This window comes from Rissa tridactyla, chromosome Z (assembly GCF_028500815.1).
Source record: "Rissa tridactyla isolate bRisTri1 chromosome Z, bRisTri1.patW.cur.20221130, whole genome shotgun sequence".
Taxonomy (NCBI): Eukaryota; Metazoa; Chordata; class Aves; order Charadriiformes; family Laridae; genus Rissa; species Rissa tridactyla.
Genome location: NC_071497.1, coordinates 2,045,686 through 2,066,059, shown reverse-complemented (window position 1 = coordinate 2,066,059; position 20,374 = coordinate 2,045,686). Strand labels below are relative to the sequence as shown.

General features: G+C 36.3%; 1 protein-coding gene across 8 annotated transcripts in view; it reads right to left on the bottom strand.

The window, feature by feature from the left end:
- KIAA0825 (KIAA0825 ortholog) overlaps positions 1 to 20,374 on the bottom strand; it is a 256,654-nt gene that overhangs the window by 226,263 nt on the left and 10,017 nt on the right. The window lies entirely within an intron of this gene.

Sequence of the window (20,374 nt, the reverse complement as noted above, 5' to 3'; positions counted from 1 at the left end):
TTTTATTATAGCTACACAGAACACCTTGGGGGGCACAGGGGGGATGTGACACCTGAATACAGTTTTAAACTTCATTTCACCTGAGTTTCATCTGAAGTCTAATGGAAAATTAATTAGCCAGGCTGTTAGGCCCCTTGGAAAAAAAAAAAAAAAGTATATGTGTTCAAGAAAATCACCGCAGAGCTAAAGCAGTAAGTTTAAAGTTAGACTTCATGGTTTCTCATAATGTTTGACCACACTTTATTAAACTTCCAACTGAACTTTAAACTTTCATGGGTTTTCAAATGCCCTGTATACATTTATGCAAACTCTAAGTAAACTAAGAATCCTTAGGCAGCATACCATTTTATACAATGCAGATCCAAAGAGATCTGTCTTCGAGCTCCATAGCACCTACTTGAGCAAATTTTCAGAAAAAAGACAAAACAAACCATTAAGGTTTCAATAAAATCCAGAGGTAGGCTTTTATACACACACACTACTATGTATGAAATAATCTAAAATAAGTTATCTAAACCTAAACAGAATCTACCACTTGAGCACTGGCAGATATTTAATGGAACCAACAATTTTAGGGTGTCACATTAAGTATACTTGGGTAGAAGGTCTTCATTCCCAGTATTTCCAACCTGATAAGGCCAGAATATGAGGCAATATATAACAGATTAGAAGACTGGAAATTAACAAATAACAATCTTAATTAAATGAACCCAAATAATTTTAACATAAATGGTTTGACAGAGATAGAGAATTAAATACCAAGTTTGTGTCTAATAGCTGAAGAAAAAAAATATAAAAAATCCCAAACCTCTTCAATGTCATTATGATAATTTAACTTCACAATTTGTTACAGAAAAAATGTTTTGGTTGTATCATAACTTCTGTTATTCATCACAACCAGCATACATGTGTAAACAAACCTCTTCAGTGGATAAAAAAACTGGCAGACTGACTTTGTGCTGTTCAAATCACTGATTTCTACACCAAGATTTGTATAAACCAAATCACATTCAACTACACAATTCAGTCTTTAAAAACTCATTCAAGAGTTAAAGAACACATGACCTGTCATTAATTTCATTCAGTTAATGCCAAGGTACAATTTTAGCTCTCGTATAATGAGATACATATTTCCAAATACTTCAAATATTACCATTAGTATATTTCAAGATAACTTTTAAATAACTGTTTACATTTTGAACTGAAACAATAACTTGTACCTATAAAATATTTAAAAACTATCACCTAATACATTTATTCATTTAGCAACATTTTTTCCACATATAATATTCCAAACTTCAGCACAAAATGCTTTGTCTAAGTGCAATCCAAGCACCACAGCAATCCAGTTTTCTGGACTGTTACTTTACAGCCAATCTAAATATTTGAAAACTTACTTTAACATTATATGCTTTTTACCCCAACAGCTCTCATTCCTCCCATATCCACGACAATAAAAGATAATTATTACCATTTGCACTACCTTAAAGAAAGGACGTCAATGTACCCATGATTTGAAAACAGGGATATTTCAAACTGCAGCACTACGTGTACAGAGAGCTAGCCAAATCATTGAAGCTTTTTTCTGATACTGCTTCTTATCTTACAGGAGATATCTCTTTTTTGCCCTAGCATCCTTGTAAAACTAAAAGTGGATGAGAGAATTGACAAGATTTTTCATCACTCAGCTTACACTTTCAAACCATATCTTAACAATGATTTCCTTTATCTATCTTTAGTTGCACAACTGTTCCCAGCCGCTTTACAGCACAGAAGATGTCATCTGCAATCGCACAGCAGGCAGCAACAGCGATGGCAATAGCTTGAGATAATACTATTCAATGTGAAATTCCTACTGTTCTGGACTCCATATCGTCTGAATATTTAAAGTTTATTTGGAAACCACACAGAGCTTACATAAGAAATCCATTTAAAAATTATAATTTCTCAAGTTCTGCTCTGACACAGTAAAAGTTACTTACCCAATTTTCTGTCATAAATTTGTATCACTGTTTAAAATAAAGATTGGTAAAAGAAAAGTATGAAATTAAAAATTCTGTTATAAAAGAACATAACCCATTTTTGGTTCTGCTAATAGGCAGGTATTGTAGATCTCTATTTAAATTTTCCAATTTACCTCCTTTCATATTCACCTGTTTCCCACACTTTGCTGAAGCATACACAGCTTTTACAAAAAGAATACCATACAGTTCCAGGAAAAAAAAGAAGACCACATTTAATGCATACAAAAAATAGTCTTCTTGAGGGTAGTATTTACAAAATATTTTGAGTTCCACAAATAACTTTGAAACAAGTTTTATTAGAAACATCTTGTAATGTTCCCCCTGCAGACTTTCCACATTTGCTGTTGTCATAAACTTATATTTAAATGTTAATTTTATATTCATCAGTTATTATTCACCACATACATAACACATTTTCCTTTATGTAATTCAAAGAGAGATTCTCAGTATCTATAATTAAATTTGTAACTGTATCAAACACAGTTTTTTCTCCCAAATTCTGCCATTATAAGACACAGCAAAAAAGAGAGTGGGAATAAGATATAACCCACAGTGGGAATGAAGACACACAGCCCCCAGTATGGATGAAACAGAAAGCTGTGCCTTCTGTCTAAAGCTGTAATAACACAATGCAGCTACATCAGCCATTGAATCATCAATACTGCCCAAAGCCTTGAAAAAGGACTGGATATGTAGCTCTCTTAGATATCTTCCTACACTAAAAATTAGCTAATGCATGTTTTTGACAAATAGCATACGCTATTATTTTTAATATCTGTGGGTTTTTCAAACTATATTGCTTAGTCCTGTTTTCTAGGCATATGTACATGCAAGAATTTAAAACTATGATCCATGCCATCTCCCCATTCTTTGAGTCACACAAAATGAAATGTTGAGACTATAAAGCAAAGGAATCAGCACTGCTTTTTTAGATTTCCTCTATTTGGGACTAGTCAGAGATGCTCAAAGACAAGGAGACAGTTCTCATTTACATGAACCTAATCAAACATTATTGGTCAAAGGCAGTGACTTCAAAAGAGGAACATGCCATCTGGAGTTGCAAGGAAACTCCTGAGGAATTATGTCAGAAGAAAGGAATAAAGCATAACATGATTTCATAACATTCAGAAGAGAAGAAATGGCCATTTTCTGAGTAGCTGTTGAGTGAAACAGTCCTATATAATCTTCGTCTCTCAGCTAGTTACCCCGTAGATGGAATCCCACGGTGTACAATATCCAAGATTCTACATTTATAGACAAGCCATTCTTAGACAAGTACACAAACATTAAGCATCCTACCTGTGACAAGTCAGTGGCTTTCTCTACCTTATTATTAGTCTTTACAGTTACTAAAACCATAGGTGTGCAAACAAGCGTTTTTACACAAGTGCGCTTTTTTTCTTTTTTTTTTCCCTTTTCTGGCTTTAGTTAGTGGGGATAAAAGAAGGATTCTACATGCCTCTTTTCACAGAATTCTTTTTTTGGTGCCTGTAATTCTATTATATTTAATAAGTTAAAAAAAATTGATAAACCTGGTGCAATGTTGTCTTCTTTAGATATGGTTTAAGGCCTGACTGAAAAAAAATTCCTAGTATCATAGAATGGTTTAAACTGGAAGGGACCTTAAAGGCCACCCAGTGACACCCCCTGCCCCGGGCAGGGACACCTCCCACCAGCCCAGGTTGCTCCAAGCCCTGTCCAACCTGGCCTTGAACCCCTCCAGGGATGGGGCAGCCACAGCTGCTCTGGGCAACCTGGGCCAGGGGCTCACCACCCTCACACCAAAGAATTTCTGCCTCAGATCTCATCTCAATCTCCCCTCTTCCAGCTTGAAGCCATTACTCCTCATCCTATCACTACATGGGCTTGTAAACAGTCCCTCCCCAGCTTTTCTGGAGCCCCTCTAGGGCCTGGAAGGGGCTGGAAGGTCTCCCCGGAGCCTTCTCTGCTCCAGGCTGAACCCCCCAGCTCTCTCAGCCTGTCCCCACAGCAGAGGGGCTCCAGCCCTCCCAGCATCTTTGATCATCTTTGTGGCCTCCTCTGGACCCACTCCAACAGGTCCACGTCCTTCTTGTGCTGAGGACTCCAAAGCTGGACACAGTACTCCAGGTAGGGTCTCACCAGACCAGAGTAGGAGATAGATTATTATATTCAATAATCCACTTTTCTGCCCTTGCCACATACACACAAACAGTATAAAATCCTCTTCTGCCATCATGCCCGATTATCAATCAATCTCGTTGTCAAATGGATTTGCTTTATGAATGATGGATGTTGTAAAAATACTTTTAAATTACAAAAATAATTACCAATCAGTAGCAACCACTAATGCACAGACAAGAGATTCTTAGAAGCCTAGTTATAAATACCCACTGTATGTTTTCTTATCCTTTTTTTTGACTTGCCAAGAAAATATACAGTAACTAGAATAATTTCAAAATAGCATGTAGTATTTAATGAACTTTCTACAGCTACAGCTAAGGATCATAAGTATTGAGTAAATCTTGCATACTGGTATGAGAAAATGCCTGATACCAGTAATCACCTTCCCCAGAGACTACATGGCATTGTGCTTTTTCCTGAAGGACAAGAATATAAGATATCTCCTATGTGTGAGACTAACAGTACCTCTACTGCAGAATTGTCTTTCCAATTGTGGCAATAAGAGATGCCATTTAGGGATAATAAGTGAGTTTTCTCACTTCCTGTCACTTATAAACTCAGAAAGAGGCGGCAATACTTTATAAACCCCCACATCCCTCTCAGAACTATGCTCTCAAAAACACCTGCTACAGCCTTCCTATCTTGCTTGTCATTAATGTCTAAAATTGCTCAGATTTATAAGGACTGTACTGAAGGAACTAATCTTTTAACACACTGGTAAAGAACCTAACACATACCATTTTCAACTGAAAACCTTACAAAAATATACTAGCTACCTCTACACTAGACCATAAAAGCCTTTTCTCTTCTTGTTTATTGGAAAAATCCTCCATCCTGACACAATACTCTTTGAGGACAATGGTATTTAAAGGAAAGAAATTTCAAGACCTTTGAGGTCTTATAGTTCAGTAGATCAGATACAGAGTTGTTAGAATTTTAACAGGAAATAGCCTTCCAATGAAACTATTATATTTAAAAAGAATTACAAAAAAAGTCTGTGACCACAGCTTTTAAAAGGTAGGCTGCATTTCAGTTCATTCACTCCCGCACTTTCTATTTTCTTCCATTACTTCTCAATTTAAAGCTGAGTTTGAAAAATGTCAATTTTATAAAAACTAAATACAGAAACTCTCCATAAAGATGTCTCTTAAGTGCGTCCAAGTTTATAGTCACAATCTTAAAGGCTTGTTTAGTAGTATAAATGTCATGGATTTTTTTCCCGCCAAATACTATTATTAAAGCTTCTTACTAAATTCTACACAGGGTCATAAGAAACATTTTACTGACAACTGTAAACATCCATTAAATTTCCTAATTTTTTTTATATATCTTTCACTTAGTAAATCAAAAGTTTAAATTTGTTTTTGCTGGCATAACTCAACTTGTAAAGGTTTCACGCCATACTGCCTAATGCTCAGTATATCTTTAAGGTACTAGAGGGTAATCCAGTCACATACTGCTTCTTATTCACCTATGATTTTCAACCTCAAAAGTACTGTTAAGCTCCTGTTTCTCTCTCCTTGAAAAAACACCTCCAACCATAACTAAAGTAATGATACTGTACTTTCTTTTCCCTTGTACACTGGAGTATATATACTGGAGCACACGATCTAGAACCTGTTAGGTATTTTCAAGCTTGCTAGACAAAGTCTTGTTTGAATAAAAGTATCTTCTTGCTTCACTTACGCTCCATATCCAGGAGTATGCAATGGAAACATCAAGCTTCTTAGTCAGTCTCTCACCCAAACCTTCAAAGCAGCCAATAGATCAAACCAGACTTATCTTCCAATTTCCATCTTTGAATTCGTAAGAAACCTTCACTGCTCTTACTTAAAGTACGCCTGCAGACTCATAATGAGGCCCAGAAGAGACACGGCTCTTATCTGGCTGAGAATATTTGGTCACATACAAACTGTAAGAGGACAGCAAAGCAAGACTAAATAATCCTAAAGACATCTGTATCACCTCCTTTTAGAAAAAGGCTTTTCACCACAGCATAAGTGACAACAGTGATATACTGCCTGTAATAACATCTTCCTCCTCAGTATCTATAACCTTTTCTTCTTTAAAGCACAAATATGTGGAATGTAGGTTAAAAAAAAGTTACTTCCCACTCTTTTTTACACAAAAATCTTGTCTTTTTAACACATTATTTGCCTTCTCATCTTTTATTCCTCTACTTTTTTTTTGCTCCTGCTTTTCAGTTCACTTTCCAAAAAAAACGGGGCTTATGCAACCATTGTCTGTCTCTCTGTCTTTCTCCATGCTGTCCCAGGTGCACCCTCTCCCCAGTTTCTGCCAAGTTTTGCAAAGGGGTGGAAAGCTCAAAGATAATTAAGTTATAATAAGTTTCAGGAAAATAGTTGCAAAAATGGAAAAGAAAATCCCTGTAAATGACTCTTACGAATTTACACAGAATTTGTAATCCAATATAAGAGACAAAGCCTTAAAACATTAGGTATTCCTAACAAAAGATGCTGTGATCTCAGAAAACATGGAAAGTGATAACCCAAGAGCCTTAACTGTCAGGGGCAGGATGAAGTTGCTACCTTGCAAAGCTGTATGACGAGCATCAGTCCTCCTGGAGGGAGCATGATAACACACACCCCGCTGTGTCCTCATTTCAGCATTCCCTGATAACAGCTATTACCACGTATGTCGATAGTCCTTATTCTGATTTGTGCTATCTGGAGGCCTTGGGAAGCAGGGAAAGAAAGTAAGTCTCCAAAGACTTTTTGCAAAAAGGAACTGGATGAGTGAACAGGGCAAACCCTGCGTGCGAAATGACCACAATGTGACTTAGACTTATGGTAAAGGCACTTACTAGCTAAGGACTGCGGAGACATCTGGATAAGGCACTCGGAAAACACCTTACCAAAAATGAGGACACATCTCTAAAAGGCTTCCTGTTGTCTGACTGCAGGAAAATGAATGGATTGCCCTGGGACAATTGAATTGCAGATAGGATGCTTGCTGTTTGGCAGATGAATCACACCTGGAATGTTTTAAACAGGTGACATACCTCAGATAACCAGAAAGAAAAGGCAACCTGATGGAGAGTCTGAGATGCTTTGGCACCATTTATACTAAACAAGTGTGTTCAAAGTGGCTTTAAGTACTGATGACTAACCTCTGCCACATCCAGCAGTGTCAGCTTGCCTCCTCTCCTCCTTGTACCAAGGGAAAAAGTGGGAGGCTATCTGTCTGTGGTCCTTCAGCTTACTCAGATGCAGGACTAACCTGAGCTGCATGTTCTGTGCTGACAAACTGTACTCAAAACGCAACGTGAATGATCAGTGGAGTTGGGGAGACCCCAGCACACTCAAGACACTGTTTTGAAACAATCGTGAAAGCTATTTCCTGACATCAAACCTCTTCAGAAAACGTCAGCTACTGCACTTGGAATGGCCTGCTGACAGAAAGGATGTGGACCTTGCCAGAGCGAAGTCCCATGGCAGGATTTCAGGACAGAAGTTATCATTAAATCCAGAGGTTTGGCTTCATTAGGCACTTTTGAAACCTCACTCAGAATGAGAATCTAAGTGAGTGGCACACGATATACCAGTCAGAAAGGTGCTTCTCCATTGGATCTCAGAACCATGTCACCTTCTATGTCTGTGTTTCTGAGTAAGTCCTCAAAATGTTAATTTCCATATTGCTGCCTCATGGAAGAGGCAGAACAAAGAAAAAAAAAATCAAAAAAGTCAAGAAAATGATATGAAGATATGTGTGGATTCTTCTTGAATCCAAAATTGCAGAAGACACAAGACTGTCATGACTACGATGTGGTTGAGAGAGGAACTGAAGCAATTCCAGGTGCACAGTGGCCTAAACATTAACACATAAAGTATGAGAAACGGGAGGGCATAAATACAAGGAATATTGCCTTTAGCTACACTGTTTGCAAAATACTGCCCTCCAAGTCTCTCCCTCAGGAGCTCTACCTCTTTCAGCTGACTATCAAAACACAAATCTGGGCTGCTTAATATAAACTGTTGACTCAAGGACTTCTACCTTAATCATCACTGAAGTTGGAGAATACATGATAAATAACACAAAAAATTAAAAGGGAGGATCTGATTAAGGCCTATGTGTTCTTCCTCATAGAAATTCCCGTGCAAAGTTGGATAAATTATAAAAATCAAAATGTTGTTCTGTGACAAAGATTGTTACTCATTTTCTAGGTGCTTAAAATGAAACATAATCATGTCACATTTCTAAAAATTGCCAGATGACTTGCTAGTACCTGGCATACAAATAAGATCTTAAAAAGAATATAAAAGAGATTTTTAGATTGTACAGTTTCCTAGTTTAATTAATGAATAGACAGTTTTTAATTACCAAAACAGAACAATATTTCTTTCAATTTTACTTCGAAAGATGGTTACTAAAGACATTGTTTATTCCTTAACTTAGATATATTCTTCAAAATAAGTTTTCCAAGATCTTTGTAATTAAGCAGTATGCAAGATGAGAAAGGGAGGAAGAGGGAAAGGGAGGAAAAGGGAAAGGGAGTTGTATATTCTTCTGATTTGTTCCTATTGCTTTCATTTTTTTTCCCCTTTTGGTTAATAGAATTCTTAAAGCCCTCTTAAAAATCATACTAAAAAGGCTGTATATTGTCACCTTTAATTATATTGAATGCATTATTGATTATATTGTGAATGTTTTATCTAATAACTTGCCCATCAAATTATTTTAAATATTCAACTTTTTGTTAAGAAATAATATTTGACTACCAACTTTTTCAGTTTTCACTTTTTTTCAAAAAAGATATGTGAGGCACTGAGAGGCAATTTTTCTTTAGAACTTTAGAACGTATATTATATAACAAATAGTGCACTTCTATAAATAAAATTTAATGCAGTAAGTCATATACATATACATTTTGCAAAAAAACTTTTCTTAGATATTTATAAACTTTCTTCTTAAAAATAAACCTTTTATAAATAAAATGTCATTGCTTTCTCTCTTCATAACCAAATGTTGCCACACTGACAGAACTATCCAATTATAGCAGTTGTTGGCGTTCCCCAGAGTTATGGAGTCTTTTAAATTGTACCATATTTTTCACTGTCTGTGCTCCTCACATCCAGCTGCAACTCTGCTGGATACAGCAGGCTAAATGGGCAAGCAAATCCCCAAAAGCCCAGGTTTCTTGCCTAGCATTTAATTCTCACCTACCACTTATGCCCAGACTTACGTGGTAGCCAAAGTACAGGTAAATAGGACAACAGACTATGGTTGCCATGGCATGAAAGATAGAAAGCATGGGTGTTATGGATAGTTCTTAATGGGAAACTAAGGTCAGATGTTTCTGTGCCGGACTTCTGAATACTGAAAGTCCATTTAGACATAATCTGGGTACAATACTTATTATGGAAGATGTAAAAATAAAGAAAAATTAGGTAAACTATAACTTTAAAGAACCATTAAATAGTTTTTAGAAAGGTGATATTAAGATGAACATATTAACAGTTCACAAATACACACTTCCTTAAACTTATGACACGCTTATATTTCCTTTCACTTATTATACACTTACACTTTATTAAACTGTTCAAGTTAAAGATCTGAAAAGTTAAATTTTTGCAGCACTGATTCATTTTTAGATTATTTTATAAAGATACCTATGTTATGTTCATGTTCCAGTCAGATCATTTCAAATAGCTGACTAGAAGAAAACACAGGGTTGGGGAAGTTCTTTTAAAAACTGTGAATTCCATTCAAGCCACTACTGTGGTTTTGTATAGACTTTGCTGCAGTAAAAAAATACAAAAATTGTCTTAAACATTTCCAAGCCTAAGTGAGCAAACTTCCTACTTCTTATTTTGAGATAATTTTTGAAGAGAAACATTTATTTCTGTTTCAGAACATATAGACAGTGAAAGTAAGTATCCTGGCTTTGCTGACACAGCACAACAAAGGTGGAAAGAATACTACAATTCTGAATCTCATAGATTGCCATATGTTGGGAAAAAACAGATAGTAACTATCAAAAAGGACGAGGCCAAAAAAAGACACATGAGTGGTTCTGAAAGGGTATTTGTTAGCTCTCAAAACATCCAGCTAGTATTTCTACCTTGGAATAGCTGCTGCATGACCCAGAGATCACTTCTGAATCTCATATATTCTTGTACCCAATGGGAAAGTTTCGGTAAAGACAAACAGAAGTAGAAAAGAAAGCTCTTGACAAACTTTACTAATATTTACCTTACTTACTTGTAAACTCAAGCTCCTTGTCCATTTAAACAACATTCCAGACCCAAATATTAATTCAACACAAATTATAGTATTTTTTGTCTTAGGCTTACATTTTATTATTTAAAATTCAGCTTTTAACTGTAATCAAGATAAAGTATTCGTAGATAAAACTACTCAACCCTTTTCCAAAATATGCCATGAAATGTGGTAAGAACTTGCATAATTGGTGTAAACAAGGAAACTGAGGGCTTGTCTGTGTTTTACTCCAAAGGACTTCCTCCTCAAAGGTCAGTCCGTTTACTGACAGTACGCTCTACCTGCATTTGAAGGAACTCATTTCTTAATACCACATATTCATTGTCATCTTTCTTACAAATTCTACTGTGAATTTTGACTCCATTTTTAGACATTTATTTCTAAGATCTAACTTAAATCACCTGTAGTTTCAGGATGCTACTCCTGAACGCTTCTAAATATGCAAGTTAATCATCATGCTTACATCGTTATAACGGACACCAGAATAGAGAATAACTGCAATTCTCTCTTGGGTAACTGGTCAAAAAGAAGTAATTAGCAAATTTGGATGTTATTCGTATTACTGCAGATGAACATAATTTAGTAAGTCAACAGAGGAATCTCTTCTTTCAAATACTACGTTTTAGAGCTTCTCTATGCTTAAAAAAAAATAATCTCCATTCAAAACTATTAGGAGGTCTCAGCATTTTCTCAAAAGCCTTGTGACAGATATAGAAGTCCCTGCTAGATAAATAAGAAGCAGATCTTCTAGAGTTTGAAAATAATTATGATGGGACAATAACATTTAGCAGAGAAAAATACAAATGTTTTTCATGTACTTTTTACTCAATTTCATTTAAACAAAATTTCATTTATGTGACTTCTGAAATGTGGAAATTTATTTCACTTTGACGGCCTACCAAGATGTTTTAAGAACACTGAAAATGCTTACTTGGTGTAACACCTTTGCTTTAAAAATTTTTTTCTGCTCACATTACTTTTCTATTTCAACAAGCCTTTAACAGCTGGTATCACAAACAGGCAGCAGATTAACGTGTTACTTTATCAACTAGCTCCCGTGGCTCTGGAAACAACAGCCACATACTACCAAAACAAATCAGTCCTTTACATAAAAGACTGACAGAAAGGTAAAGGGGAGAGTATCCCTTAGAAATCAACAAGAAATGTTTGATCACTGTGTGCACTAGATTCTGCTGACCACAGCCTCTGTAGAGGCCCACCAAAAGCTTTTGGTGACCTTTATCTCCATTTCTTAGGAAATGTCTTCAGGATAAGATTCCAGGCCCCTTCCCTTAAATTTGGCTGAATAAATCTTTGTGGGGCGGAAAGTGGTCTCTGCTAATGATAAATACTGGCACTACGTTATGATTGTTTCTTTAAAAAAAAAATTTAAAAGACACACCTTTCCCACAACTGAAAGCGCTGCACTAAAAATTAATTATACAAGGAAAGGTGTCTCAGCTGGTAATCGAACTACACATTTCAGTAGGAACTGAAATGTTAAATTACAACTTCACAGATTAACCTATGCGAAAATGTAACACATGTATTACACTTCCAGTAAAAACACTACATTGGATAAATCGTGAAATGCATTTGTGTTGTTTATACTAAGAACACAACTCAGTACACCTATTACACATGAACATGAGCAAGCAATGAGGAATCTGAAACTAACTCTGGAACTATGCAAAATATTTCATATTCGCTTTTGCTAGGAGCATCTCCTCTGATCTGCTGTGTTCCCAATCTCTAAACAAGTATCGTATCTTTTGTACTTGAAAACACTTTAAATACTGAAGTCCTAGGTTTTGAGTTTATTATTTCTCTCTCCTTCCTCTTCAGACTAATTCCACAGAAACACATTAGAAAACATAGCCTGATCCAACTGATCTCCCCTTTCATACATACCGGACACAAGGAGACAGATTCCAACAGACTAGGGATATTTTCAAAATTATGAGCATTTGGCTGAGTAACATGGTAAATTCTGCACATTCAGGTAGGGCAGCTGTCCTCCAACCTAGCTAACCTAGACTAAGTCCACACAAACTGTAACCTGCATTTTAAATTTTGTAATTAGGTATTCTATAATTTGGATTATTTTTTTTATTTCTGCACTTGGAAGTACTTGTGCACAAAGGATTTAAACAATACCACCACTGAACAATGCCATGGAGATGCAGAAGTAAAGTAAATATGTGGTTGACATTTGTCACTGTTTGTTCCCAAATGAAATTCATTTATTGCGGGGATGGGGGAAGGAAAATCCTTCCAATTGCCTTCAAAGTGACTGCCTTTCACTTGTAAACTTTTATACCCTGATTAATAGTTAACAATAGGCTACATAATACACAGCTATAACACAATACTGTCCTATCAGCAGCTGAAGGAGGTAAAGAGAATCTGTATCTCTAAGAACCAATAAATGCTTGACGATGAAACGGCAGATAGCTAGCTTGCTTTTCCCTCTCTGGATTACCCCACTCGTCTTTAACTTCATTATTGCTTTTTGTCAGGTGGTGAACTGCCATGGCTCAAGTGTACTCTGTCACCTCCCATTCAGTGTTAACATCAGAATGCCATCTCACAGCTGCAATCGACTGTTGAACCCACGCTTCCAGGCACAGCAAACCCACCTCCACCATTTCAGGTGCGACATAATTAATATTTCCTTGCACTGAAAAGAGACACAAGGTCACTAAAACAGCATAACTACTGACAGTACATAAGCATCTGTAGCACTGTAACACTACTAACATCATAATTGTGAAAATGCGTAAGTATTTTGTAACTCAGCTAAACAGAAGCACACAGCTGCAAAGGAGCAAACAGAAATTTATGGTGTGGTTGCACAAAAGTGGCTCAAGAAAACGTGCAAACAGGAAAATGTGCAAGGTAAGAAAAAAATATACAAATAAAGCAGGAAATATGCCTATTGGAATCAGAAGAATCTTGCAGAATAAGCAGAAAGGGTATCTGGCAAAACCAGAACAAGTCCTGATCCTAAAAAATAAAATCAATTCTGTTGAGAGCAAATGAGATCCTCCTAATCATTTTGAGAAGAAGGGTAAGAAGCATAAAATACAAAGGAAATAATGTGTGGGAAGTTGCTTATTCGGTTCATGGTTTCCCTCATTGAAGAGCTTCAGGCTGGGTGCTTCAGTAACTAAGACCATCAAAGACCCAAGTCACCAATGGTAGTGATGCTGCTTCACCTTTGTGGTACTGTATACTCACAGATTAGGATAAACTTGTTAAGGACTAACTGTTTTAATCTTGTGTCATAATGACTGATAACAACTAAGTACCATGTGTATTGTTTATTAATGTCAAACTAGTATAGTATTGTTTTCAAGTGTGAAATTGGCCTGATTTACTTGCCTTCTACGGACACAGCAATCTCTAACTCCCTAAATGATAAATACACGCACATTTACATTCAGTTGCAAGTGTCATGCTCTAGTGAGTAGAGTTCCATTCCTAGTTCTACTACATACTCCTAACTCCACTATAGAGCAGGAGTTGGGTAAATCACCTACTCCTATTCTTTAAATTTCATTATAACAGGAATAGTATTTCCTTCCTCTCCTTTCCTTTATCCTATTTAAACTGTGAGCTCTTCTGATTAAGGACTGTCTTTCACTATGCCTAGCATCAACCACAGCTGAGGCAGGACCTCAGGCTGGTAGGTACTATTTCCATCAAGACAGAAAACTATAATGCTAGTCCAACTTTTTGATAGTACAAGGACATCCTTCTGCAACTACAGAACTATACATTTTATTTCTTGCATAGCAGTAGCCCACTGCAGTGTTTTTTACCTCCCTTTAAGATCATTCTGTACACACATTTTCAACCCTCTCTTATTGCAGGGTCTATTTCAGGGTGGTTGTCTGTGTTCCACATTCCCCCCTCCAGCTCACATCAGGGCCGGGCGCCCTCCTCTCACACCACGGGTTTTGTGTGCTCCGGTATTGCAGCACCTCCTTTACAGTGTTTCAACTCTATTTTCAACACCACCCTCTTCTCTCGTGACAGTCCTTATTTTGCGAGTCTGTGAACAATTCTCTGTAACCTCTTTTCCCTCATTCTGCTCCCTTACCCCTTTTGTTCTGGGAGATGAATCACGCTGGATGCTAATACGCTCCACTGTGCTGTGAAGATAGGTGAAGATGAGAGACGGGACTTGCTATACTGGCATGGCTCAACTGTTCAAACGTTGCATGACACTGTTTGAAAGATATGAAGCTATGGCTATGCTAAATAACAGCAAAGGCTTTCATGTGTCACCTGTTCTCCTTTCAGTTCTCTAATTTCCTATAAAATCGGAAGACTCTACACTGAAAATTGCCCCAAAATAGACTTTTTCACAAAGTTCCCATACTGGAAAACCGAAAAGGAAACCACATAGAAATGAGAGCAACCTTCAAACTTGACTAATCAGATGTCTTCCTTCTGCACTAACTTGCCTATTCAAAAATTGAAAGTTTACCTATACAACCGAGAGATAAAACAAAGGATTAAGATTAAATAATACATTGTATATTCGCCAGACACCAAAAGATGCATACAGTGTGCAGCTAATGTATCTCCAGCAATTAAAAATTCAGCTATATGAATATTGCAATAATTTAAGTTTTTGAATTATTTACCTTGAAGTGGCAGAAAAGATCGCTATTTAAAAATAACATGCAAGATGCAAGTCATGAAAAATTGATGTGAAACAGCAATCTTTAAGACTTGAACTCACTTGATGCAAAACTATTAATGCTAAAAAATTCCTACCAAAATTCAACTCATTGGAAAAAGAAATTTTATTACTTGTTCCATCAATTCTTAATCCTGAGCTTTATTCCCTCTGAAGTATAGAAGCAAGCTGTACGAACGCAAAAAAAAAAGGACAAAGAGTTGCTGCTTAAATCAAACCACAAAGGAGAAAATTAAATTCCTTCTGAACCACTCCCTTTTTCCTTCCATTTGCCTCTCTAGCCTTTCATTTTCTGCTACACTCCCCCTCTCAAATTTCCCAATGAAAATAAATACTGGATGGCTTGGTGTCAGAAAAATCATCTATACTGCATTTTACTGTATTTGCTGCTTAACACATCCCAACAGTGAACCTAACATTTAGAATCTATCATATCAACATAGTCATCATGATCCAAGCTGCAAATAATAGAGAGTGTCACTGTCAATTTTGCTTTCTCACACTTCCTTCCCTTCACTTCATCTGATTTTAATAATCCCTGTCAAACCACAAACAGTCCAAATTACCTTCTTGACACAGAAGCTTTCAAGGAAGAGACAGAATCTCAACTTTCATTTAGCGACTACAAAAGCAAGCTGTCCGACTGGACAAATATTATTTCCACTCTTGACAATCTCTACAGTAAAGCATGCTTTTTAATTTTCACTGAAGCTGCCAAGGGTTTGATATAAGCTTCTTGTTTAGTGTAGATTGACTCGCAGGATTAGCAAAGCAACAACTGTAATTGTGTTTAAAGAAGCCAGCACTTTCAAGTCAAAGAAAAAATTGCTTGCAAAAGGTGACAATTGCATGTCATAAGCTAACCGAATTAAGAAAAAGATTATACAAATAATTTCAATTTTGTAGATCTCACAGGATCTGTTTCAAGATCATTTTACATTTATAAGATTGATGAAATGGTTGCTGTTAACATGTAATATAAATCAGAATCTCAAGGAGGACAACTTTATATTCAACTACATCAGCAACAATCTAAGAAAGGTTAGGATTTGACAATAGGAAATATGTTCAAGGCAAATAAGCTTCCGCAAAAGGATGTGATCTGTAATCATTTTCTTCTCTGTTGGCTTGCCTTCAAAGTAAGCCTGATAACATAACTCGCAGCTTCACATATATCAGTTTAAAAGTAATTGATTTCTCTGATGAGGCACAGTATTGTATAATTAGCATTCTATTTGAAGTTTATGTAGATTAATCAACGCATAATACATTTCTATATAAAATATTTTCTTCACATAGACACACCAGTCTCTCTAATCATCTGGAGTCTATTGCTTCTTAGTATTTTGACTTATTTAAAGTTACAATCAGGTTTTGAAGTGTTACTAGCTATAAAAAATGAAAACGGAACAACCAAGATGCTTCCCATCAGAAGCCGCATGTGAAGTATTTGTTTAAATACCTCAGATTGCCTGTCCCATGCACAGGCCTAATTTAAGACTCATCAAAGCTGTTTTAAAAGATTCTTTGGTAACTAGTCAGAATAAACCAAAACAATAAAAGCCTATCTTTGAGGAATCTATAACATCACTATGAAATGCAGAGGTATATGCCTAGACGGTTTCTAGAGTTCCACAAGAGAATTATGCTTTCTAGTAATACAGCAGCGTATTAGTGTTCTTTTAACAGTTTGGGCTGGCAACTGGCCCTCCATGATCACTCATCCTCAAGGTAAGACATCTCCTGCTTGCCTTTTTATTCTGTTTTTCTTTCTAGTGAAGAGTAAGAGTGTTAACAGCTTACTGTATTTTTCTCCTTTAGCACTGCTAGCCAAAGCAGAATTTTGATACTCAGCAATATATGATACTCCAATGCATCAGATTGGACCTGTACGTTCTTTTATTCTAAAAGGAGTTGATCAAAAGATCACTTAAAGGAGAAAAAACAAAATAGTCATACACAGACCAGTGGTATCCTCATTTTTAAATAAAAGGACATTGATTTAAGGCTCTTTAAGAGAAGTGCTTAGACTTGACTATGTCTTGACTTCTAGTTAACTATCAGTTTGAATCCAGAGTGGAATTCATAACTGATACAGCTAGTTTTATGCATTAAATAAGCACAGATTATATATCATTTAGTGTTTAAGCACTGCCAGACACAATGGAAGTAGGAAATAGGAAAGACATCTGTACAACAGTATATTAGAGTACTGACCGATATGAAAGTATGTCTACACCACATCTATTTAACGGTAATCAAAGTAATTGTACAAAACTAAACGTTGTGTGTAACTGGTCTGCAGTTCTGTAACTATCAGGGAAGTTTGTTTTTTAAGACAGGAGCTTCTTATTAATTCATAAGCCATATATAAATGATTTTTTTCAACTAGTTGCTCAGAGGTAGCCTTTATCTTCCCAGAGCATCCTCTCTATATTTTGATCCAGTTTTGTCTCACTGGATAACTTACATTATCAGGTGTTATATATTTATTTCTTGGCAGGAAGTGCAAGTCATCACAACTATGATGCTACAAAAGCAAAAAAAAATGCATAACCAAGTGGCATTTTTAAAGAATATTTATCCACAATACCTTTCCATTGCTGCTGAAGAAGAAAGGAAAAGAAAGGAACAGCTGCAGTGAAAGGAACTTCCTTCTTCTCAAGGATCTCTGAAACTATACTCCCGCACTCCATCCTGAAGCTCCTTACCATAGGGCAACTAAGAGTCCTGCAGCTCGCAGCTCATGAAAGAAACATCTCATACTTCACGGTTAAGTTCATTTACCTCTACTGTTAATCTGTATATGCCATGAAAAAGTCACGTGTGTGTGATTCAAGAATACTCATGGAGAACTGTAATACATTCTACTGTATCTTCTGGGAAGATGCTGTATCAAGAACACAATTTCAACATATGATAAAGGCAACAGTGTTAAAAGGAGGGGGAGGGAATCATAATAAAATGCATTCACACATGGGAAAATAAATCTTTCTTTGGAATCAGACCAGGCCATAAATTACTGTGCAAAAAGGAAAGACAATAGGTTGATTAGTGATGCAAAAAGTGGTTCCTCCTCCCTATCATCTTAAACAACTACCATAAAGATATTATATTAAATTCTCTAGAGCAGAAAGCACTTAGCCTTTGGTTTCATGATTAAGAAGGCAACTGTTCATAAATATCTTACAAGCAAACACCATTCACTGTGTTATTTCTTATATAATTACAAGACTCAAATGAGTTGTGCAACCAGACAAGAAGTGGAACTACAGGGTAAACAAAGCGCACTACTTGCCTATCACATGAAATAAATCTTTTGCTTCAGAACAAAACTGGACTGAAAACTAAAGGTCTTATTTTTTTAAGGAAGACCACATTTAAAGTTTCTACGGGGGAGGGAACACCACAGACTAAAGAAAAAGGACTAAAAACTTTTTTCTAGGGTCACATTAACATTTTAGCAAATTACTTTTTCCTTATACTAATTTTATAGTATTTTACAACTTTTGTAAAGTTAAAAATTAATAAGCCATATAAAATTTAAGCTGGAAACTTGCATTACAATCAATTTTTTAAGGTTCAATCTACATATTTTTCAACTTAACTGCCTAAAACTGAGTATGGTAACAACTCTACCAGAATATCCTTCAGAAGCATGAGTTGTGACCAAAGCTATTTTTAGATAAGAGTTCTATGGTGAACCTTAGAGTTTCAACTACGTTCTACTAATCTGTTAGATAAATTATGCTTGTTGCAACCCAGCCAACAGCAGGTGGTCCCAACCCAAGATTCCCTCCACTGGTACACCACCAGGAAAAAGTGTGGAGGATATTACAAGCGCAAAAAAACCATCCAATGAGAAAAGCAGTTAATGGTATGTATTATGAAAAAGGAAGAAAGAGTTCAGGGATAGAAAACGAAGGGAGCATTTATTGAAACGACATTTTTCCTAGATAGGCTGGTAATAAGTGAAATTACAATATCCTTCCTCATGTTAACCTTTGGAGCTGAGCATTATTCAGAAACTTTATGTTTGTTACAAATAAGAGAATCAAAAGTTTATTGCTTTGCAAGTGTGTGTCATGGAATAGCAGCGAACAAATAATTTGATTTTTCACATCAAGGCAGACTGGAATGATTTTTCCATTTTTTCCTGCTATCACAGGGTGCACCAGTGATAGGTTTATTATAGGAAAAAAATCATGTGGGCTGTATTACTCACCAACCCCTCTATTTGCATTGCCTGACATAACTCACACGCTCCCATTCAAATGATATGATAAAAATTAAAAACACTGCAGAACCGACTATTCCTATTTCAAATAATCCATTTTTTTATCTGTACTACTGGATCATATAGCTCCCTAAACCACTTCTTGGAATGATTACAAGTTTTTATTCAAGTTCGATTTTTGTACTATGACGCACTAATGGCAACGCGATAAAAAGAGAGGAGAGAAACAGATTGACTGTACTGAGAAAAGGGATTCAGACAACTTGAGAGACAGGCCACATTTTCTGACGCTTTCTTCACAGGGTCAAGAGAGGTTATTAGCGTTTTCTGTATATTACAGAACAGACTATATTCTACTCCTAATGTAATAAATATTAGGGACTGTTGCACCTAAGCAAATGCTGCAAATTACAATATGCATTTCAAAATCAGTGAGCTAAATTAGCTTCTACAATAACCATGTAAGTCCTTACTACAAAGAGATACCTTATTCAGACATCTTGCAAAATGTCCTGGTTTCAGCCAGGATAGAGTTAATATGTTTTATAGTAGCTGTGTTTTGGATTTAGTATGAAAATAATTTGATAACACATATTGGGGTTTAGTTGCTACTAAGTGATTTACATTACTCAAGGACTTTTTCAGCTTCCCATATAAGTTGAGAGGGAGCACTGACAGAACAAGCTGGCCAAAGGGATATTTCATACCACAGACATCATGCTCAGTATATAAATGGGCATTGGCCGGGGGCAGGAATCCATGATTGCTGCTCAGGACAGGCTGGGAAACTGATCATTGGGTGGTGAGCGTGATTTGTCTTGTATCACTTCTTTTTTATATTCTTTTACCATTATTTTTTTCTCTCTTCCATTACTGTTCTATTAAACTGCCGTTATCTCAACCCATGAATTTCCCACTCCCCTCCTTTTCCTCTCTTCTCCTTACCCTACTTGGGGAGAAGGGAGTGAGCGAGCAGCTGTGATGTCCTAGTTGCTGTCT